The sequence below is a fragment of the Lactuca virosa genome, chromosome 9 (assembly GCF_052849685.1).
Source record: "Lactuca virosa cultivar CGN04683 chromosome 9, Lactuca_virosa_CGN04683_v6, whole genome shotgun sequence".
In the NCBI taxonomy this organism is placed as follows: domain Eukaryota; kingdom Viridiplantae; phylum Streptophyta; class Magnoliopsida; order Asterales; family Asteraceae; genus Lactuca; species Lactuca virosa.
In genome coordinates this window covers 212472071-212495054 of record NC_136434.1, presented here as the reverse complement: position 1 = coordinate 212495054, position 22984 = coordinate 212472071, and the positions used below count along the sequence as shown (strand labels likewise).

Genomic DNA, 22984 nt, shown 5'->3' with positions numbered 1-22984 from the left:
ATCACTATCCTGCCAACACATGTGACCCTATCCATGACCTACACATCGTGGTCGAACGATTCCAGTTAAGATTATATTGAAGTCCTGCTTTAAAACCCGGCAAGGCTTCTTTGTCGCGATGGATATGGCCACTTATTTCACCAATGATGAACAGGAACATATTGATTTTCATATAAAAAACGGAATGTTAAACCGTATACAACCAAAAACTATTAAACAACATTTCGTTTTTGTTTACTAAGTAACTTAATAAGTATTGTTTTAACTTAGAACAAACCTCTGACCTTAACAAAGTCATTGCTTCCATTGAAAAATCTAACAACGAAAGATGGAGAATGAGAATCGGAATCGGAGCCGGAGCCGGAATGTGATGAAATTAAAGTGAAGAAGAAGATGATGTCAGTTAAGAAACATATTTTCCTTCAGGTGCTTTCCATTCTACTACAATTTGAATTTTTTATAAGATAGTAAGATTTTATAAGATAGTAAGAGGTGTTCCTAATTGATCTAATTACGCAATTAAATCATTTGTCACTTTGGACTTGATGGTAGTACACAATTGAATTCTTCATATTTTTCTTATACTTGGCTGCGAGGGTTAATGTGCTTAGGTGGCTTTTCTTGCATTATCGATGTGATTTTTGAATTTTATGTCTTTGTCTTCTAGATCTTGGAGTTATCTTTAATAGTTGCTATATATGTATAGTAATTATAAGTTATAATGAACTGCACTTAACTTTGGTCTAAACTCAGTGAATAATTTTTTTTTTAACTCATTGTTTGACTTTGGGTTGGCCACTAAAGACCCTGGAGATTGGTTTTTATTAGGCAGAAAACACTTAAGTTTTACAAATTCCTCAAAGATCATCAAATATTCACAAACTTTGATATCAAATTCCTCAAAGATCCTCAAACATTCACAAATTTTCTGAGTTATAACTTTGGAATGAAATAGTAGAAAACACAAATATCGGTTTATGTGAACCAGAAATCACACCGTTACAGTAGAGGATTTGCAACAGGATGACAAAATAGCAAAACAAACATCAACAAAATACTCTTTAAAAAAAACTACGAAATACTAAAGCTTGTAATTTCCATATCATTTTCACAACATGCAACATTTAGATTATAAAAGCAATTCTTTTGACTACACAATTCGACCAATTGAATTATTTGTATGGTATAGCATCATACTTTCGTTTATTTGTTTAAATTTTTTTTCCACATCTTTTGTCTCTAAGACATAGTGGCCAAAACATTATTCATGAATTGAAACCATTTCACATATTAATTAAAATCAACGACACTTACTAACAAAACATGCAATGTTGTATAAAACATTCAATATTGTATAAAAGTAACTTGTTGAAATTTATAATGAATGATTACAATTTTTTTAGACTTTATGTTATTTTATTTTATCAACCGTGTACGACATGGGTTATAACCTAATCTCTAAATATTATTAAAAGAGAATCCTTAATTCACCAATGAAGCAATCAGGACTCTTGATTGTATTTCAGTCTTATGTTTTCTACCCTTAAATCAAATTGCTGACATCATCTTCCCCAAATAGAATTCAAATAGTATATAATTATAGAATATTTATTCACGTTTTGGAATATTTAATTGCTTACCATATTAAACCTTCCAATTGATTCTAATTGATATTATACATAGTAAACGACTTTTCATAAGTCAAATGATATTTTTGTAAAAAGGAACTTATAAGGTATGTTATTTTCTATCTCAAATTTAAATTTAAATACATTTCAGTTTATTTACTTCCTATTTTTCATCATTATATATCTTCTATACATAATACAAAATTCTAATATTTTTATTCTTCGATTTACGCAGGAACAGTTGACATACTGTATGTACTTCTATACCTTATCATTTTCTGTTTCGCACTTTCAATTCCTGTTATCAAATCACTGCATACTTTCATTAACTCAAACCTCAATCTTCACATTAATCTAATTAGTTATTTCAATAAATGTGTTTCCAATAAAACCATTTATTTTGATTTCATTCGTTTTCCTCCAACTATTTAATGGCTCTGTCAATGTTGTTATTGTTTTTATTTAAATTAAACATTCTGAATTAAAAAGAGTTTCAATTTCATACAATTTTGCCTTTATGGAAAATCGATACTGCAACATTCGGTACTATTCATACAAAGGGCAAATCTGGAAAACAATTTACTATCCCTTCATAGTAGGATATTTTCATTTTCTACAAATGAACATAATACCAATGTACTTCTGAACCATAAATATATTGCTATTCTGTTCTTATATTTGTATTGTTGTTCTAAATTATTGACTGCTATCAATTTAACATAATTGCCCCTTTCAACTATAAAGTTTACCATTTTCATGAAAGAAAATTGTCCAGGTGACCATGTTGTCACTACCAAATAATAACAGTGTACTTCTGAATCATAAATACAATGTTATTCTGTTTATTTTATTTGTATTGCTCTTTTAAATTATTGACTGCTGTCAATTTGACATATTTGCTATTTACTTACTTCAACTTATTTTTTTTGTTTTTTTTATTTTTTATTTTTTTGGTTTTGTTAAATATGTGCATATGTTCGTTTCCATTTAATGATTACTACTTTTTTTTTGTTTCTAATCAGCACCTCACATTTGACAATTTACTGTGGCAAGTAATATTGTTTTCTCATATTTTTATAATTGATTGGATTTCGTGGAATAAAATGATGTAATAAGATGAAATATAATTTTTATTTTATTTTAATAGTACCTGATGAATAAAAGAAAAAAAAGGAGGCTAATGGAATTGTCATCTAAAATTGTAGTTGATGAATACATTATATAAAACATGGATTTTTTTTTGTATTGCAATGAGTAAAGGGGCAAGATGGTCATTTAGATTTAAGTAAGATTTTTTTTTTGTATTTTATTTAAACCGACTATTTGATGGTAGTAATTTTAATTTTAAATCTGTGTACTATTGTATTTTTTTGAAACTATTAGTTTATCCCTTTAAACATCCATATTACTTGGTTGAGTCGCATGTGTTTAACAAGAATCAATGAAAATTATTATCAACTGTTGGATTGTATTTGCGTAGACTTGTCTTCACTAATGGTCAGTTATATGTAGCTGTTTTTAGCGTGACAAGTAAAAAAGGCTTGAATGTACTCATATGTGACAAGGAAGATCGTCCAACCAATAAAACAAAAAATGTTGTCTATAAAGAGGTCCTCCAACGATTATAGATAATCAGACATTTCGTTTTATTTATTTTAGACATTGCAATATATTCAATAACACAAAGTCTCTTTATGTTACTTTATCTTTTTTTTTATGTCGACTTTTGATAACTTTATATGTATTTTTATATGTTCCCCGCATTTTACGCGGGTCATAATCTAGTACGTTATAATAACTTAATTAAATATAAAACTTTCACATCAATCATAAGTTTAGTATAAATTTTATTACAAAAAATAAAAATCATCTTTAAATTGGTAGATGTAGACAAAAAGCTTTTTTGCTCTACTTTGATTTGCCATGGCAGATTAATACTTACTACCCTTGCATTTTTTCCATGACTTTTGTTCTCTAGCATTTGGCAATATTTAAAAGTAATTTTTAAGCAATTATATACACTAGGTGTGGGACTCATGTATTACATGAGTTTATTTAAAAAAATGTAAATAAGAAATTTTAACAATTTGAGAAGTTTGAATTTATAAGAAAAATGAGAAAAATTTTAAATTATTAAAATTAATGAGGCTTTAACACATTGAATACATTACATATATAAATCATTTCTAATAAATACCTTACATATATATTACCTTACGTATTAAATGTAGAATTTTAATTTAATAAAATGAAAAATACAATAGAATGACAAGTGGAAAATAGAAAATTCTAAAATTCTAAAAATATCATATGTCCAAATGAAAGAGAAGATGACATGTGGCAAAAAGATTTTGATTTATTAGGAACTAGGTGTAAGACCCATATATTACATGGGTTAATTAAAAAAAATTAAATATAAATGTTTAAATATTTAAGAACTTTGGATTTATAAGAAAATAAGAAAAATAATGAATTATTAAAATTGTTTTTTTATCTTTTAAATTTAAATAAATAAACAAAATAAACTAATAAGCTTTAATTTGGAAATTCTGAAATAAGAAGGTAAGTCTATTAATGAAATTGATATTCATTTATTACAACATTTATTGTAATTATTATATTAAATTATTATGTGGAATTTATTAAGATAGAAAAACCTATAAAATGACATGTGGAAAAATAAGTAATTCAAAAGTAACCACAAAATGACATTTAACATTTAAAAGTAATTATAAACCAATTATATACATTGCATTACGAGAAACAGCTAAAGGAAAAATAGGGTTGTTAAAGAGAAATGCACAAAAAAATATACATTTATTTTATAACAGATTCATATTGATATTAGTCTATTAGATGATATATATTATAACATGATGTGATCGAAGTTTTCGAAACATGGGCAAAACTATAAAAATAATTACCTTTTGAATGGAACTCCTTTTACATGAGATGTAGAAAGTCGTCGTGAAAATATGATTATTAGATGTAGAAATAATCTTTATTACTTAAAAAAAATCGGGTATTCGGGTATACCTGAGTTTTTTTAAACCTACAAAATACCCGACTTATTAAAATATCGGGTTACCCGATTACTCGAATTTCCGAACCAGATACCCGATTTACCTAAATTCAAAATGGGTTAGGTCGGGTAATCGGGTATCAGTTATTTTCAGGAAATGCAAGGAGTTGTATGAAATATTAAAATCAAATTACGCCTGTTTGTTGGTGAGAAAATTAAAATCAAATCATCTTCTAGCACAAAAACATTGAAACTTTCAAAAACTATAATCACGTCCGATTCTCGTTCTCCATCTTTCGTTGTTAGATCTTTCAATGGAAGCAATGCCTTTGTTAAGGTCAGAGGTTTGTTTTAAGCACTGTTGCAGAAATCGGCCTCGGCAGTCGATTAATCGTTTGGCGACCTTGAACCGATTATGATTAGGATGTTTGGCGGAGATTGGTCAAAATCGGTCAAAATCGATTGGTCAAAATCGGTCAAAATCGATTGGTCAAAATCGGTCAAAATCGAGTTTGGCGGTCCTCGACGGGAAAAATTTTAAAAATACAAATTTTTTAATTTTCAAATATTACACCAAAAAATTTAAATTTTCAAGTTTTCAAAATTTCAAATTTAATATATTATACCAACATTTTCAAAATTTCAAAATTTCAAATACTTATTTTTTTAGGATATATTAATTTATTTAAATAATTTTATTAGTAATTTAGGGTCCCCGATTAATCATCGCCTAGTCCGATTAATCTTTTAACATCAGTCGACCGCCAAGCTACCGCCGAGCGATTTTCACAACCTAGGTTTTAAGTTAAAACAATACTTATTAAGTTACTCAGTAAACAAAAACAAAAATTTCATTGTTGTTTAATAGTTTTTGCTTGTATACGCTTTAACATTCCGTTTTTTATATGAAAATAAGTATGTTCATGTTCTTCATTGGTGAAATAAGTGGCCAAATCCATCGCGACAAAGAATTGGTTTGAAAGCACGACTTCAACATAATCTCAACTGGAATCGATCGACCACGGTGTGTAGGTCATATACGGGGGTCACCTGCCACCAATGCAGGAGAGTGATTCATATTAGGCTTCGAGTTGTGGGTCACCACGATGTGTAGGTCATAGACGGGAGTCACCTAACAATACTTTATTTTAATTTATTAGTTGAATATAGATATAAAATTTAATATAATATAAAAATATCACATACAATCTCGAAGCTATTATACTTCTAAATTACAATGTTTATTTTAACACATACAATTAATTAAATTTTACAAAAGCATGTTATTTATTGTGTCATCTCACTCTTATTCATTGTTTAAAAAAATTGATTCCATCTCTTCTTTAGGAGATGCTATTAAAAACCAAATGTTAAATATCAAAAATATTTTTGCAAATATTAGATTTAAGCACATAACTGATACCAATGATTTTGAGTATATCTTTTGAAAAAAAAACATATTTTATATATCCATATAATAACTTGTTTTTATTATTTTGATATTAGATTATATAAATATATATACTTTATCTTTTGATTTCCAAGAAGAACAAGAAGAATAAAATTTAAATTCAAGGGCTGCTAGTTGTCAATGAGAGAATAAGTACAAGTTGGATTTGTTCAAGAAGGAACGGTTCTTTTAACGGCTGAAATATATAACTAAAAGAGAAAACTAGTTGGGTGAGCTAGGAAAGTTATAGTACATAGACACTACAATTAAGGTAAAATACATGTGAAATTTAAGAAACTGTAAATGACAGGGTGGGAACTAATAAATGGACTTTTTAACAGCTACCAAGGGATTAATTTAGAGTTGATCTGTCGTTTTGGACTTGGGAGTATTCAGAGCTAGAAGCCAACTTGATTACTTGATTCCCAAAACAACCGATCCATGAAGATTCATGTTGAGATGTCCAAACAGGAGAAGCGATGTAGAAGGGTATTTTGGTCCAATTTGTAGATTATACTTAGTCACACTTTACCACACCCTATATGCAGAAAAATATTAATGTCATAAGTGATACCACATCATCCATTAACAAGGGTATTTGGTCCAATTTCCCATTATCTACAAGTCCATGATTCCAAACCTCAAATTGTTTCTACTTCCTATAATCCAACTGTGTGTTTTATAAACTTGGCTAAAATGAAAGACATTAAACATACCAAAAGTAGCTGAAACATTTATCCAAATGCTTACAAGTTATTAACTACATTCCCCCTTTCACACACAAAACCATACCGGGTGACACAAAAAAGAATCAAAGTACATTGTCCTTTTAGGAAAAAAAATCATAAAAATCAAAATACATTGTCCTTTTAAGAAAAAATCATACCAAGTGACAGAAAACCAAAAAAAAAAAAAAATCAAAGTGCATTGCCCTTTCATGCAAAAAACCATACAAATGACAAAAAACCAAAAAATATATATATTAACAAAAATGCTCCCTATATAAAAAATGAATAAATGGTCTATTTAAAACAACAACAACAACAACAACAACAACATAAATGGTCCACATAACCCAAGATTACGATTAAAGACATCAAAAAAAAGCAAGATAGATTCGAAATGAAGAACCCTATACCTGAAACTGAAACTGTCGAGGAAGAAACATTCTTGGAAAATCATTCTCTAATTCGTTTATTATTCTTATTTTGAAACTAAATTACTAACTTTTGACATCCAAATTAAAAATGTACAGTTGCAAATAGAAACAACATAAAATAAAATAATCAAATGTATAAAGGAAATGTAGCTTTTTTAACAACCAATTATTATAATTAATTAGGCCATGTAGCTTTTTTTTTCAAATTTATTTTGACCTTATTCTCCTACATTGAGTTTATATTTTGTTAAATTGTCAAGTTTTGAAAGAGAAGTTAAGAAAAAAAAATTCATGCAAGTTTCAAAGATCCAAAGGAAAAATATACATTCCTTGTCTTCTTTTCAGTTTTCCATCTTTCTCTTTTTCCTCTTTCATAAAAAAAAACCTTCAAAAACATCATCAATGTCATTACTTTAGTTCAACCCCAATCATTAATCTGAAATTGATGTCACTAGTTATTTAGTTATGTGTGTTCATCGTGATAACATAGAAAAAACTTACTCGTATATGTCCAAAACCTAAATTGATACACATGTATGAAATAATGAAAATGATGAGCAATATGGTCGTATATGGTCTATGTTTCTATCTTTTTTCTTATGAGGTTGTTTTTGAATTTGAGTATTCTTATTAACGATAAAGTAACAAATCACAATGTTGTTTTAGAGAAACAATTTGTGTGGTTTCATAGTAGAAAAAGCCCAATTTTCATATAACTTTCAATAGAGTGAGGTTGCAGGACGAAGCCCTTTCCAAATCATAATAGGACAACAACCGTTAACATCTCAGGAGTTGGCCAAAGCTTATAAAGGAACCAGCCCGCCTGCATACAAATTTGTGAAAGGATGGAACGAAGAACTTGATATAACAAGAATGTACTTAACAAAAGCAGGCAAACGTATGAAGAAATGGGAAGATAAGAAAAGGCAGCCATGAAAATTCTTAATGGTTGACAAGGTAATGGTAAAGTTCCCACATAGAATGTTTGAAGCCATCCGAAAAGTACACAAGGACTTAATATAAAGATACAAAGGGCCATCAAGTGATACACAAAGTCGGGACCCGATCATATAAGCTAGACTTACCATCGCACTTGGAGATCCACCTCGTATTCCATCTAAGTCTCCTTAAACCTTACAATCAAGATGAAGAGGACCCTACTAGGAGCGAATCATCGGCATCCAGTTGCAAATGTGATCTCCATTGATAAAGAAGTAGACGATATTCTAGCCGATCGAATAATTCACAAAAAAGGATTACCCAACTGGGCCGAGTACTATGTTTGATGGAAGGGACAACCCGATACAGAATCTAGCTGGGAACAAGAACAAGACTCGTGGCAGTTCCGAAACAAGATCTAAGCATATAAGTCCAAGGCTTGACGAGGGTGTCAAGGACTTCAGTGGGGGAGGGTGTCACAAGATGTTCCAGAATTTTCTGGACCAATTAAGAAGACTGTAGAACTAGTAACAACGATCCGGAAGACCCTAGAACGTCCTAGAATTGTCTAGGATACAAAAAAAAATAGTATAGAAACTTCTAGATTTTTGTATGTAGATAAAGATCTTGTAAGAACGATCATAGAAAACTCAGGATTGTTCGGAACCTAGAAACTTCCCTTGAAGAGGTATAAGTTTCCTATAAATAGGGGAGGACTCATTTGTCTAAACCATCGAGAAGTTCCCTTGTAAAGAAGTTGAGTTGTATAATATAAGATTTCTTTCTTACTTTGAAGTTTTCCTTGTCGCATATCTTGTTTCCTTGAGTCGTTAGTACATTCGACTGATCAAAGTTAGCCTGACTTAGTGGAATGACTTCGTGGAAGATAAACTAAGTGGCACACGAGATAGACTAGTCGCAAGAGTCATCCTGTGACAATAAGCATAAGCTTTGGTAATTGACCAATATAACCTTCCACTAGGTTTAATATCTACCATGTCCTTATACGTCCTTTTCTCGCCTTGGTCAACAGCCAATTAACCAGCCTGTCTTCAAAAGTATATCAAGAAGTTTATCCCTCACTAACTTCATACACTTGCTTCTTACCATACCCTCACCAATAACACATTTTCTTTCATCACCCTTCAACCATTTCTTCCTAGTTTTTAGTCACATAAGCTTTAATTTTCTCATTTTGAGTTTCTTGATGATCATATCTTTGCGTCTTTTCTTTTGTGATACCATTTCTTTCACCTATAATTTATGTGGTCTTGCATGTGTTTCCTTCTTTTGAATGTTTTTAGTGAGTAGTTTACATGGTCTTCCTTGTTTTTTTCATGGATTGCATTACTTTTACAATGTAATCTTACGAGTCTCCTTTGCACCACCACTACTGGCCACCATACTCCTCATCTCATTAACTTGAACCCCAACTTTCTTCTTTTTAGTTCTTTCATTTCTATTGCATTCAGACATCTCAACAATTTTCCTTTTCTTTCTGCCTTTATGTTTTACAATACCACTTTCACCATTTACACCCTCTATTTCATTCTTGTTTAATTTAGACAAGAAGAATAGCAACATACTTTAATTAAAAAAACTATTAGCATAGAATAGCAACATACTTTAACATAAAGGGTTTACTAGGCCTTTACACTTTTAATTTATTAGCATAGAATATCAACATATACTTTAGTTTAAATTTTTTGACATTTATATGTGGGGTGGGAAAACTAGAATTACAACATACTTTATTTTGAAACTTTTCTACAAGGTCCAAAAACGCCTAAAAAAAGAGTTACAGGGGTATTGTTTCTATTTGTTTATAAACCCAAGAAACAGTAACCTAGTTTTATTTTGGTACTTTTATAACAGGTATAAAAAACGCAAAAAGAAAAGAAAAGAAAAATTATAATAGTAGAATGTCTGTTGTAATATTGTTTTCTATTTTGGAATGATCCACAGTAGCAAGGGAAAAAAATCACTATCATAGTTAAAATCAAACTAGTTTCTAGATGATTTTCAAAAAATCAACTACTTAACTCATTTTTTGTTACGGTTTCTTCACACCAAATATTCTTTCCTTCTTCCCATTTTTTCTTTCTAAACAACGTCACTCCATCTGAATTCTTAACTTCTTCCATATTTCTTCACACACTATTCCAAAAATCCAACATTTACACAAAACCCACAAACCCATATTCCAAACATCAACTCAAATAGGTATCTTTCTAAGCAAAAACCAAAACCTCCCACCACAACTACCACCACCATCATCGTCGGAGCTCCGCCACTAGATGATTACAAAATCGGTAAAGAATTGGGAAGTGGAAAATTTGTAGTGACAAGCATCTGTAAAGAAAAATCAACGGGTAAGAAATACGCATGCAAGTCGATTCCAAAGAGGAGACTTGTTACAGAAAGCGAGAAGCAACATTTGAAGAGAGAGGTTAAGATTATGGAGCATTTGAGTGGTCAAAAGAATGTTGTGGAATTGAAATGTACTTATGAAGATAAACGACATGTGCATTTGATTATGGAGTATTGCGAAGGTGGGGAGCTTTATGATAAGATGAAAGCGAAGGGTAGATATAATGAGAAAATTGTGGCTCAAATTATTAGTTCAATAATGAAAGTTGTTTAGTCTTTGCATTTTATGGGTGTGATGCATAGAGATTTGAAGCCCGAGAAGTTTTTGTTGCAAAAAAAGGTGTTTTGGGGTTTCTTCCGTGTTATGCTGATTATACCATGTTGAAAGCAATTGATTTTGGCTTATCCGCGTACATCGATGAAGGTATTTTTAATGTTTTTTTCTTATCAAGGCCTAATGCTTTGAAATACTATCCAATTATAGTATTATACTTTTAGTTTTTTTATGAAGATATTTTTCTTTGAAAAATCTACAGTATAGCGGAGAAAATTGTTTTGTATTCAGATGATATTGCTATAATCGGGTAAATATTTTCATGAATAATACTGTAATAGTAAGGAATAAAAGTATGATGATATTGTAACATCCCAAAATTTAGAGTCAAAAATTTCATTTTTAAATAAGTAATTATAAAAACCAGTAGTCTAAATCATCAATAGTGCCAACCCATATCATAATCAAACCAGTATGTTAAATAACCAAAAACATGTCATAGAAAAGTAATATTAGAGTACAACTCCCAAAGATCTCATAATGCGAAAAATCATAGTGTGATGCGCTGCGATCATGCCGACTCCTTTCCTTTTGAAGAAGAAGTACCTGAAACACAAACTAAATTGTAAGCACAAAGCTTAGTGAGTTCCCCCATCATACCACATAAAAGCATACTGTCAGACATATCTGGGTGCTCGACCTACCCCTTTGGTTTAATTCAACCGGATATTGCCGAGCATATATGGGTGCTCGACCTACCCCTTCGGTCTCTTCCAACCGGATACTGTCGAGCATATCTAGGTGCTCGACCTACCGCTTCGGTCTATTTCAACCGGTTACGGGGTCTATTTCACCCCTACCACTTCCACATAATATCATAGCATACAAGCACATAAATCACAACAGATAGTGGCATACCAGACAATTATCACAGAGACAATCATCTTACTATAAAAACAACAAGGGGGCCGACATTGGTGCCTTCGACCCACTGATACAGGGAAAGTAACTCACATCGAATACTGGAAAGTAGCTGAACAGTCCCCGGCTTCGAATATCAATCCAACTCAATCCCCTAAACATAAAAGATTTCCCTAAGTACCCCTTCATACTCATAACCCCTTAAGGTTTAACTTTGGTCAAAGTCAAATCAAAGTCAACGCTCCAAGTTGACTCAACTCGTCGAGTTTTCCTCCAACTCACCGAGTTCTTCCTTTTCAACAGAATCGAGACTTCTCATTACAACTCGTCGAGTTCTTTCGTGAACTCGTCGAGTTCTTCAGTCTGCTAACCCTTCTTAATGCATTAAGCCATTATTCTTCAGATCTACACCCTATACTCCAGATCCAGACTGGAAATGCCTCTAGAAGGGTAAAGTTTCCAACTTTACCCATTAATACCTTTCCTAAAGAGATTAAGCTCAAACCCTAACCCAAAAAGGCCAAAGTCTTAATCCAAAAAACCACCAAAACTACAAGATAGACCATGAGATCATAGATCTGGACTCTAGGGACAAAAAGATCACGTAAAGTTCCAGCTTTCTCTACATACATGGTCATTAGAAGCTCCAAAAGGCCAAAATGATGGTCTAAAGGTTGCATGGGACTCCCATGGCCATAAAGTTGGCACCTTTATGCCATGAAAACCCTTCAAGACCCTAGATCTGAAGTGTTAACCCATTTGGGACGTCCAACTCCCAAGGACCATGATATTTGGGCAAAACCAAACAAAATAACCCTAAAAGAAGATCTAAACAACTACAAGGCAATGTTCAAGCTTTATACCAGAAAAGTGTCATGGATGAGGCAAAGGTTCTGGATCTATAAGCTCCTTCTTGTGTCTTCAAGCTTTTCCTTCTTCCAATGGCTTCAACACACACCAAAAACACCCAAAATGGCTCACAATCACTCAAAGTAGCTTTAGGGTTTCGAGATTTAGGGTTAGGACAGTGGAGGCTGGAAATGAGGCCAACACCTTGGGGTTAAGGTGTTTAAATAGGGTGCAAAACCATGGAATTAGGGTTTCATTTTACCCAGCCAACTCGTCGAGTTGGTCACCAAAACGCGTGGTCCAAAACATCTCTACTCGACGAGTTTGGGGCCTCCAACTCGTCGAGTTGCTATATAAAAATGAATAATTATAAGTTAAATACATACCAGGAACCAGGCGTTACAGATCTAGCATTTTACTATTAACTTTTTTTTTCTTATTATGATATTATACTTTGAAAATCTACCAACTATAGTAGTGAAAACCGTTTTATATTTGGTATACATTTTTGTTGTACTTTGAAAAATATACCATATTATATGCATTATACTTTTATTTTTTTTTTCATCAGGATATTATATTTTGAAAAACCTATCAATTATAGCATTGTGAAAAATTGCTTTATATTTGGATGCCAATATGCCATTGCTATAACTACATGGTTTATTTATAATACAACATTGTAACAGGAAGAAATAAAAACAATAAAAACAAGATCCTATAAAAAAAACCAACAATAAAAACACATTGTTATTGCTATTTATCACATTGAATCAATTTGTGAATTCCCAAATAAAATGAAATATGCAACCTTTTTTTCTAGGAAAAATGAACCAAGAGAAAGTTGGAAACGCATTCTACGTTGCCCCCGAGGTTTTGAGGCATCAAGAATATGGAAAAGAAGTGGATATATGGAGCGCAGGGGTGATTCTATATATGTTACTCACCGGAGTGCCGCCTTTTTATGGTGGTAAGAATAAGATTAAAAGATTCCTTATCTTTTTTTTAGCATTTAAATTACCTCTAAAAAAATTAACTCACCCAAATTTTTTTATTTTTGTAGAAGATGAGAAAGAGATATTTCGCGCGATAATGAAAGCAGATCCCGATATGGAGAACTACCCGTGGCGGTTGATTTCATAGAATGTGGAAGAGTTGGTGAAGAAGATGCCCAGGGCGGATCCAAAGAAACGCCCAACCGTCGCGGATGTTGTCGCGGATGTTCTTAGTATGTTTCTAACATAACAAAATTAATTAGCAAATCCAAATGGAAGGAAGATTGAAATTACTTATATAACCTTGGTGTAGCCTTGTTTAGCATTAAAACACACTATCTTTTGCGAGTTGGTGGACAATGGTGTAGCAACCAAAAATCCAATAGATGATGAGTTTCTTGATAGGATGAAGCACTTTAGAGCTATGAACAAATTCCAAAGATTCGCACTCAAGGTATGGTTTGATATGTTCCATGAAAATTAGTTTTAGGGATTGTTTGAATACTAGTGGAACAAAAAAGTTGCTTGTTTATTCATGAAGGAAATAGATTCCTCCAATTTTATAGATGGAATGGAATGAAAACCGTAATATATATGATCCAATTCTATTCATGTGATCAATATTTTTTCTAGAACTAACGATTGTGATTAAATTATAATTTTATTTTCTAGAAACAACTAAAAGATATATTTTTCTAGACAAATTTACAGAAATGTCCCCTATCGTATAGTGAAAATTACAGGTTTGGATCAACTTCCAATTTCATTACAAGGATTTATTATAATCTTGCCAATTTTCATCTATAAATATTGAAGTTGTCAAAAAATTTTATTATAATCTTTATTTGGATTGGAACTTGGAACTTGGAACAAGCATTTATTATGTTTTACTTTTTAGTTTTATTATAAAAAAACTCATTCAGCCTTATCTTTTCACATATTTTAGGTTATTGTTGATATCCTCCCAGGAGAACTGGAGGGACTAAAAGCAATGTTTCATAACATGGACACAGACGAAGACAAAGTTATCACACGTGAAGAACTTGAGAAATCATTGGTTAGGGTCGGATCAAATCTTGGGTCCGAAGAAATCAAAATTATAGCGAAGCTGTAAGAATCCTCCAAAAAAATATATTAGTTATATAATTCATAAAATATAAAAATAAAAAATAAAAAATATTACACGTATTGTATATCTGTATTGCAGGCTGATACAGATCAGAATGGATTAATCGACTACAATGAGTTTATCACAGCCATGATGAACTTTCGGAGAATGTATAAAGAGGAACACCTCCTTAAAGCTTTTCAGAAATTTGACAAGGATAATAACAAGTAAGCATTGTGTGCATTTTAGGGCAAATTAAAGGAAATCAGAAAACCTGTTATATTTTTTACATATATTTTATTTTTATGATTTCCATTTTCTGGTTTTTGCAATTTTGGTCCAAAAAAGAATCATTTGACAGAAACGGGACCAAAAGCTCAAATATGGACCAAAATTGCAAGAGAAATCTTTTTGGGACCAAATCTGTAACTTACTCTTTTTCCAAATTCACCATTTTTACGTGATCATATAACAAGTCAAAAGGGCCATTTTGGAAAAATATAGGTAACTTTTATTGTTTGATTGGGAAAAAAAGTTCTAAACAATTTTCCAAATTAACCATTTAATTTGACCTCATTGAACAATTACATTACAGTGAAATCTGATATAAGAAAATTACAATTATCAATGAAACCTAATATAATATAAATGTCAAATTGGTTAATTTGGAAAAATATTTGAAACTTTTATGGATTGATTAGAAAATATATAAAAGATACAAACATTTTTCCAAATTTACCATTTTGACCAGATCAAAATAGTTAATTTGGAAACTTATAGGTGAAACATAAATAAAACAAGTTAAAATGCTTGATTTGAAAAATAAAAAATAATAAAATAAATATAAAAAGTCTATATGACTATACCCTTTTATGTTTTTGATTAAAAGACTAGTGGTTAAACTATGAAATTGCCCAAAATATATTGTTTTTTTTTTCTGTAATTTCCTCTGTTTTGTACATGTTTTTCTACAAATTTATCGATTGTGAATTTTGGATCATGATGTGGAATTTATGGCAGACGTATTTCAAAGGATGAACTAAAATCAATGTTGGAAGAATATAAAATGGGCGATGCAGACACCATTAATGATATAATATCATAAATTCATGTGAATGTTGTAAGTTATTACTGTTTGAATAAAGTGTTGTCAGGGTATATGATGTTTAAAGAATATTTGAGAAAATGATGATGTTGACCCTAATAACAGGATAGTGAAATCAGCTATGAAGAATTCTGTAAAATGGTAAAAAGCTAAAAGATGATGTTGAGCAAATTACCGACTTTATTTCAAGAATTGGGTAATCGGTTGAGATCCATTTCTACTTGGTGAATTGTCCATTGCATATTCTCTAGTTTCTGAAAAAATACATGTTTTAACTTTTAACTCATTTAACATTTTATTTAATTAAATTCAGCAAAATTGTATCTTATAAATGAATGGTTAACCCACCTTCACTGTTTCTCGATATTGGCTTGTGATTGTGTCAAAATGGGGGTCAAACACCTTGATATTCTCGAAGTCGGTCACCTACAAATCGGTATGATTGTGTCAATTCACAAGGGCATTATTGTCTTCAGCACATAAAAAAAGATCAAGAATGAGTCCCTGTTTGTCCCACAATAGAGATCATATGAAATAAAGCAAGAAATAACGTACAGCTTTGTTGTATGCAAGTGAAGCTTCTTCTGTGGCTTCGACGACATATTTCCTATAAAATTACGAAAATACCCCTTTTGAAATCACAAAGGGAGAAAAAAATTTAAGAAAACACAATCTTACCTTATCTTATGCAGTGTTGGGACTGATTTCTATGTATAGCTCTCAACCAGGAGAATATGCTCCAAAACTCTAAACAAAACAAAATGAGAAGGGCATTTACGTCTTTTGAACAAAGTGATAGGTAAAGGGAATAAAAAGACACAAACCGTAATTTGGCGCTCATGGTTTCACACATTTTGCACAACCAAGTCTTTTGTAGTTCATCCCACAAAAATTTCATATAGATTTTGTGAATTATGCAATGATCGTGTGTTATTAAAGAAACATGAAAGAGGTTCCTCACGTATGTATATTGATGTTGTAACTTCAAATCTTTTACAAGCTTAATAAGCACACCAAGTATATGCTCCAACACCTTTGAAACAAATGTGAATTCAAGTAAGCCAATAAATGATAAATTATTTATAAAGATTACAATTTACAAATGAAATAGTTATTCTGTTATTACATATATTGTAATATTCTGCAAAATGCAAAATGTCAGTAGAATATAGATCTTCACGTAATGTTGTTTCTTCTATTTCAATATCCTCAATCATTAACTGTAACGCCCGCAACTTCGGGCTAGACATTTAAGATATAATAGATAATAATTATAATATAAATCCTCGATTACGATTATCATTAGTTGTGTGCATTGCAAAATACGTATTATAAAGCCATTTCAGTGATTTATCGAATGACAATCTCGATAGAAGATAATTTAGGACAAATAATCTTGACAGAAAATGTGAGAGTTGCGATATGAATCCCGTACATATAAAGCACACTAAAATCCGACTTTGGATGCAGAAGTCATGAACTTCTGAAGTTTCACGATTAATCAACGTATCGTAAATAGTGAATCAGAGATAGCTTGCTTATTAGCCTAAGTAATCTAATTATCTAAACAAGAATCGTAGTAGTCGTAAAACCGAGAACGTGCATATAGAGAACGCTCAAATCTGACTTCATAAGAGGAAGTTATGATTTTTCTAAGTTCCAGTGTAACAGTGTGCAACACTGATATCGACTTTTATATCTGTTGATTGTTATCCGAAACAATCTAAACGAGAATCGAAGAACTTGTTAATAGGAACCCGGAAATATAAAGACAGTCGAGAACGGACATCGGACGAGAAAGTTATGAATTTTTAACAGACTTTAACAGTCAGTCTGTTAAAAATATAACCTTAAAAATTAATTCAAAATTAGTTGTAACATCCCAAAAATCCAGGGTAAAATTTTCATTTTTATTATAATCAAAACACTATTGTAACTTTGTCCAAACATTGAAAAGCATTTTAAATAAAAACAATTATTAGACTTCATTCCCAAAGATCACATATTGCGGAAAACACGGGTGTATGCGCTGCGATTGTCCCGAGCTCTTTCATTTTGAAAACTGGAGTACCTGAAACACAAACTGAAAACCGTAAGCACAAAGCTTAGTGAGTTCCCCAAATACCACATACCATACATATCGAACGATCCATACATGTCATACATAACCGCGAACCACACATAACTTTCATATATCATAATCAATAAAGGTGCTATGTGTCATCCATAGTCTTGCCATTATGCCACGAGCCGCCTCGTGGTCTTCCTTACCAGGCCGAGGGCCACAACCCTGGGTCTTACAGACAAGTGACAGGAGCCACCTCCCGGTCTTCCATGCAAGCATCACAAAAACAACCAGCATACAATTCTAAACTACTTAACTAATTAACTGTCAGAGTTCATGAAACATCCTAAAAATATAGGCCAAAAATATCTTTTTAAAATCATTTATAATAAAACCATACGTCATCCATCATCATAAAGAAAACCATAATCGTGTATCTCAAAACATCGTGTCAAAATACTGTATCAAAATCATATGAAAAGATCAGAGTCTAAACATCCCAGACTGAAGCTGTGGTGTGTGTCATGCGATCATCCCGAGCCGTTCCCCTTGCTAGTGGAAGTACCTGAAACCAAAACTGAAAACAGTAAGCACGAAGCTTAGTGAGTTCCCCAAACTACCACATACCATACAAATATCATGAAACTAGGAGATACGGTCCCCGCCCACTCTCATGGAGATTCGGGCCCCGCCCACACTCCGCTGTCTAGGAGATTCGGGCCCCGCCCACACTCCGCTGTCTAGGAGATTCAGGTCCCGCCCACACTCCAATACTAACATACATACAAGTATCACACAGACAACAAGTATATCTACCAAACAATCACATATCTATACTCAAATAATACTATGAGAATCGGGCCCCGCCCACTCTAGGTTGCTACGAGATTCGGGCCCCGCCCACACTCAGCTACCAACATATCACATATACGGGCCGACCTTGGTACCGTACACCCGTTCCTACTGAAGGAAACTCACCTCGCAAGACTGACTACTGAAAACTCGAGTGAGGAATCCATGTCCGCTGCTCCGAAGACTCTCCGGCTATAAATTCCATAATAACACTTAATCAGAATATGCTAATACTCTCTTAGGGTAAAATAACCATTTTACCCCTGGTTAAAGTCAAAGTCAAAGTCAAGGTCAAGTCCCAGTCAACCCAACTCGTCGAGTTATCTCCCAACTCGGCGAGTCCCTGAATGCTTAAACTCGTGGTCAACTGAGTCAACTCGTCGAGTCCCTTAACAAACTTATCGAGTTCTTGCTGTCATAATAATCGGGACAACCCACTTCAACTCGTCGAGTCCTTCCCTGGACTCGGCGAGTTCCCATGTCTGATTGAGCCATCTCAATGGATTAAGCTCCTACCATTCATATATATGTTCCAAACTTCATCTACATACTGGAAATGCACTCTTAAGGGTAAAGTTTCCAACTTTACCCGTCCTTAGTCCTTCCTAATGGGTTTAACCCAAACCCTAACTTCTTTAAGACATAAAACTTGGTCTACCAGCCATAATACCATAAACCAAAGCACAATATACTAGATCTAGGCTCTTATCATCTGTGAAAAGTCCCGAGCTTTCCTCCCATGCATGGTCTTTTAGGGATAAAAAGGCCATGTTCTTGCATATAAACTTGCATGGGGTCTCCATGGTCATAAAGTTTTCACTTTTATGCCATGGAACCCTTCCTAGACCCCAGATCTGAGATGTACATCACTTGGGACGTCCCAGTCCCAAGGGCTAAGGTTCTGGAACCAATTCCTTCATAAAATGTAAACAAATAGATCTAAGAGAAGAAGGATCAAGTTAGGGACTTGATTACCAGAAAATGCAGTAAATTGAGTGTAGCTCCTGGATCTACTTCTTCCCCTTTGAGCCTTCTATCTTCTTCTTCTTCCACAAGCTTCAAAAGGCACAATAACACTCAAAATGGTAAGAACTAGATTAAAATCACTCAAGGTGGATTAGGGTTTCGAGATTAGGGTTTGGAGTTGATAGAGGCTGGGGTGGAGGCCAGATATGATGTTTAAATAGGGTGCAAACCCTAAAGATTAGGGTTTCCTCCTGATAGACCTACTCGTCGAGTCCAGACTTCGACTCGTCGAGTAGACCATTTAAACCCCACGACTAAGCTGACATCTACTAGACGAGTTAGGGCTACCAACTCGTCGAGTAGCTCTTACAAAATGAATATTTTAATAGATTAAATGCGTACCAGGAACGGGGTGTTACAGTTCAGACTCTGGTCTTGCATACAGTGTGCTAGGAGCCGCCTCCTAGTATTTCATACATAATACCAAGGGCTAACCCCCGGGTCTTCCTACAATACATAAACCAAATGGGTCGGCATTGGTTCCTTCGACTCATAGAACAGTGAGGAGACTCACCTTGAATTCAGAAGCTCACTGAAAGAATTCCCTAGCTGTTGCCCTGACGACACCTCCGAACTATCAGATCACAATAATACCCAATTAGCAATTGGATTCCATTCCAAGGCTACCAACCATACTTGGGGTAAAATGACCATTTTACCCCTGATCCCGACATGAACCAAAACTGAGGCCCAATTCCAAAACCAAAAGATCCACAAAGGCCGACTAATGACCTAATTTTCCAAATTGGGCCCAATCCCATATGGGCCTTATCCTAAGCCTATATTTTCCTTAGATACAATTCAGATTACCTCAAGCACCCCTTGGGACAAACTTGGTCAAAGACATAAGCCAAAAGACAAGATCCATAATCCATAATGATCCAACTCGCTGAGTTGTCTAAGCAACTCGTCGAGTTCCATATCAACTCAGAAACGGGGAAAACCAAAACAACTCGCCGGGTTGTCCCACCAACTCGTCGAGTTCGCCCGAGACCCAACAACTTAATACATTAAGTTGCCTTCATCCACTCCAGCAACTCTAAAGCTCAGATCTCGACCAAAATGAGATCTAGAAGGGTAAAGTTTCCAACTTTACCCCTAGGAACCACCAAAATGGGTCCAAACCCAAAACCCTAGACTTAAAAGAGTGAGGGCTTAAATATTAAGCACTTAATCATCAAAGACAAAACCCCCAAACTACAGATCTGATCCCATAAGGCTGGAAGACCACGTAAAGTTGCCAACTTTACATTCATACATGCCTAGGAGAAGCTCAAATGCTCAAGAAAGGCTTAATAAGGGACTCAGTGAATGCATGAAGCCTTTAAATCCATCAAGTTGGCACCTTTATGCCAAAAGAGTTCATGTAGACCTTAGATCTAAAAGAATAATCATTTGGGACGTCCTAATCCCCAACATTCACCCAACCATGGGTAAATATCATAAAATCTAACCCAAGAAGAGATCTAAGAAACTAATAAGCAAGGTGGGAACTTGATACCTCAAAAACTTGGCAAAGGAGACAGAGATTCTGGATCCAAGACTTCTTCTTCAAGCCAAGCCACTCCTAATTCATTAGCTCCTTCAACATGCACCAAAAATGAACACTCAATGCTCTCCCCAAGCTCACACACTCAACAATTGAAGATAATGCTCGATTTTAGGGTTTCTGGACAGAGGAGGATGGTAAGGAGGCCAGCCAAAGAACTTAAGGCCTTTAAATAGGGTGCAACACCCTAAAAATTAAGGTTTCCCAAACAGCGTCCAACTCGCCGAGTTCCCTTCACCAACTTGCCGAGTTCGTCCTTAAAAACGTGTGCCCCAAAAGACTCCAACACGTCGAGTTTCCACCATCAACTCGCCGTGTTGGCCCCTAGAAAAGGGAATTTATTTCCATAATTAACCTTCTAGATTCCATGTGTTACAGCTCTTCCCCACTTAAATTAGATTTCGTCCTTGAAATCGCTCCTTATTAACACTCATATCAAAACAATCAACCTAAGGAACACAATCGAAAATTCTGCACATAAGACAATCTTCCCAAGACAACCGAAACCCAAACCGAAACTTCCACCTCGAAGACAACAATCAAAACTTCAGCCCCTGCATACCACCTCTACCTTTCTGAGACCTAAAATCTATAATGGTCTGACTCCCCAGTAGATTGCCCACGCTGAAACAACTCCATGCTCCACTCTCAACGAATAACAGACCAAACATAACATTTCCAGTTCTGATTATACAACGGCCTATCTAGATCTACTAAAACCATCCTTAGAATAGCTCTTCAAGCCCGATGAAGAATGAATCCTCAATCTCTTGAATAAAAACCAATCCCACCTCACCTGAAATCCAAAACCTAAAGTCTCAATGGTCTGACTCCCTGTCAGACCTCCCACACCGAACCGCCACCATGCCAACCTCATAGAGTTTCATACCATATAAAATGCTTCCAACCCCCGATCACATTGCTGCTTCAAAGGGAAACAAAGTCACTGACCATAAACAGCTACATAACACTTATACTCGACAGAAGGCTCAGATAATCCTTCGAGTAGAAGATTCATCCCTGCAACGGTTAGACTCAGACGAGAGCTGCGCAACAGGGTCAAATCAATTACTCTGAGATTATTTAATTCCACTACGAGTGACTTAACATTTACCAATCAGCCAGTTACTTCACACACTCACGAGACCTAAATCACTAATACTGCCTGAAACACTAATATTGCCTGAAGCACTGATACTGCCCGAAACACTGATGTTGCCCAAAAACACTGATACTGCCCGAAACAGCATGCTGCCTCTTAGCTGCTTTCCAAAATCCACCAAGACCTCCTTGGTCCCAATTTGTCTGCCAATCATCTGAAATACCGGCCTCCCGCCCGGATGCTGAGCTAAAAGAGACTCACACAGTCTCCCCACACGACTTCTGAAAGAAACCTCGATTGGCACTAATTTCCCCGAACCATCACGACACCAACCCGATCCTAAACTGAATGCTACAGGACCAACTATAGTCTTATCTTGTACCCGGTCTCCCACAACCTACCATTTCCTTATTCCAAACATGTTGTAGCCCTCCCACATCCTTGCGAACTGACCCACCCTGGCCTAAACCATGCGAAGAAAACCACGAGCAAATCACAGATTTGCTACAACTCGACGAGTTTCCTTATTCCAACACGTCGAGTTTCCACCACCAACTCGTCGTGTTGGCC

General features: G+C 34.0%; 1 pseudogene; it reads left to right on the top strand.

Moving 5' to 3' along the window:
* Window positions 1-118: 118 nt before the first annotated feature.
* LOC145140256 (calcium-dependent protein kinase 19-like) lies at window positions 119-15820 on the top strand (annotated as a pseudogene).
* Window positions 15821-22984: the final 7164 nt, after the last annotated feature.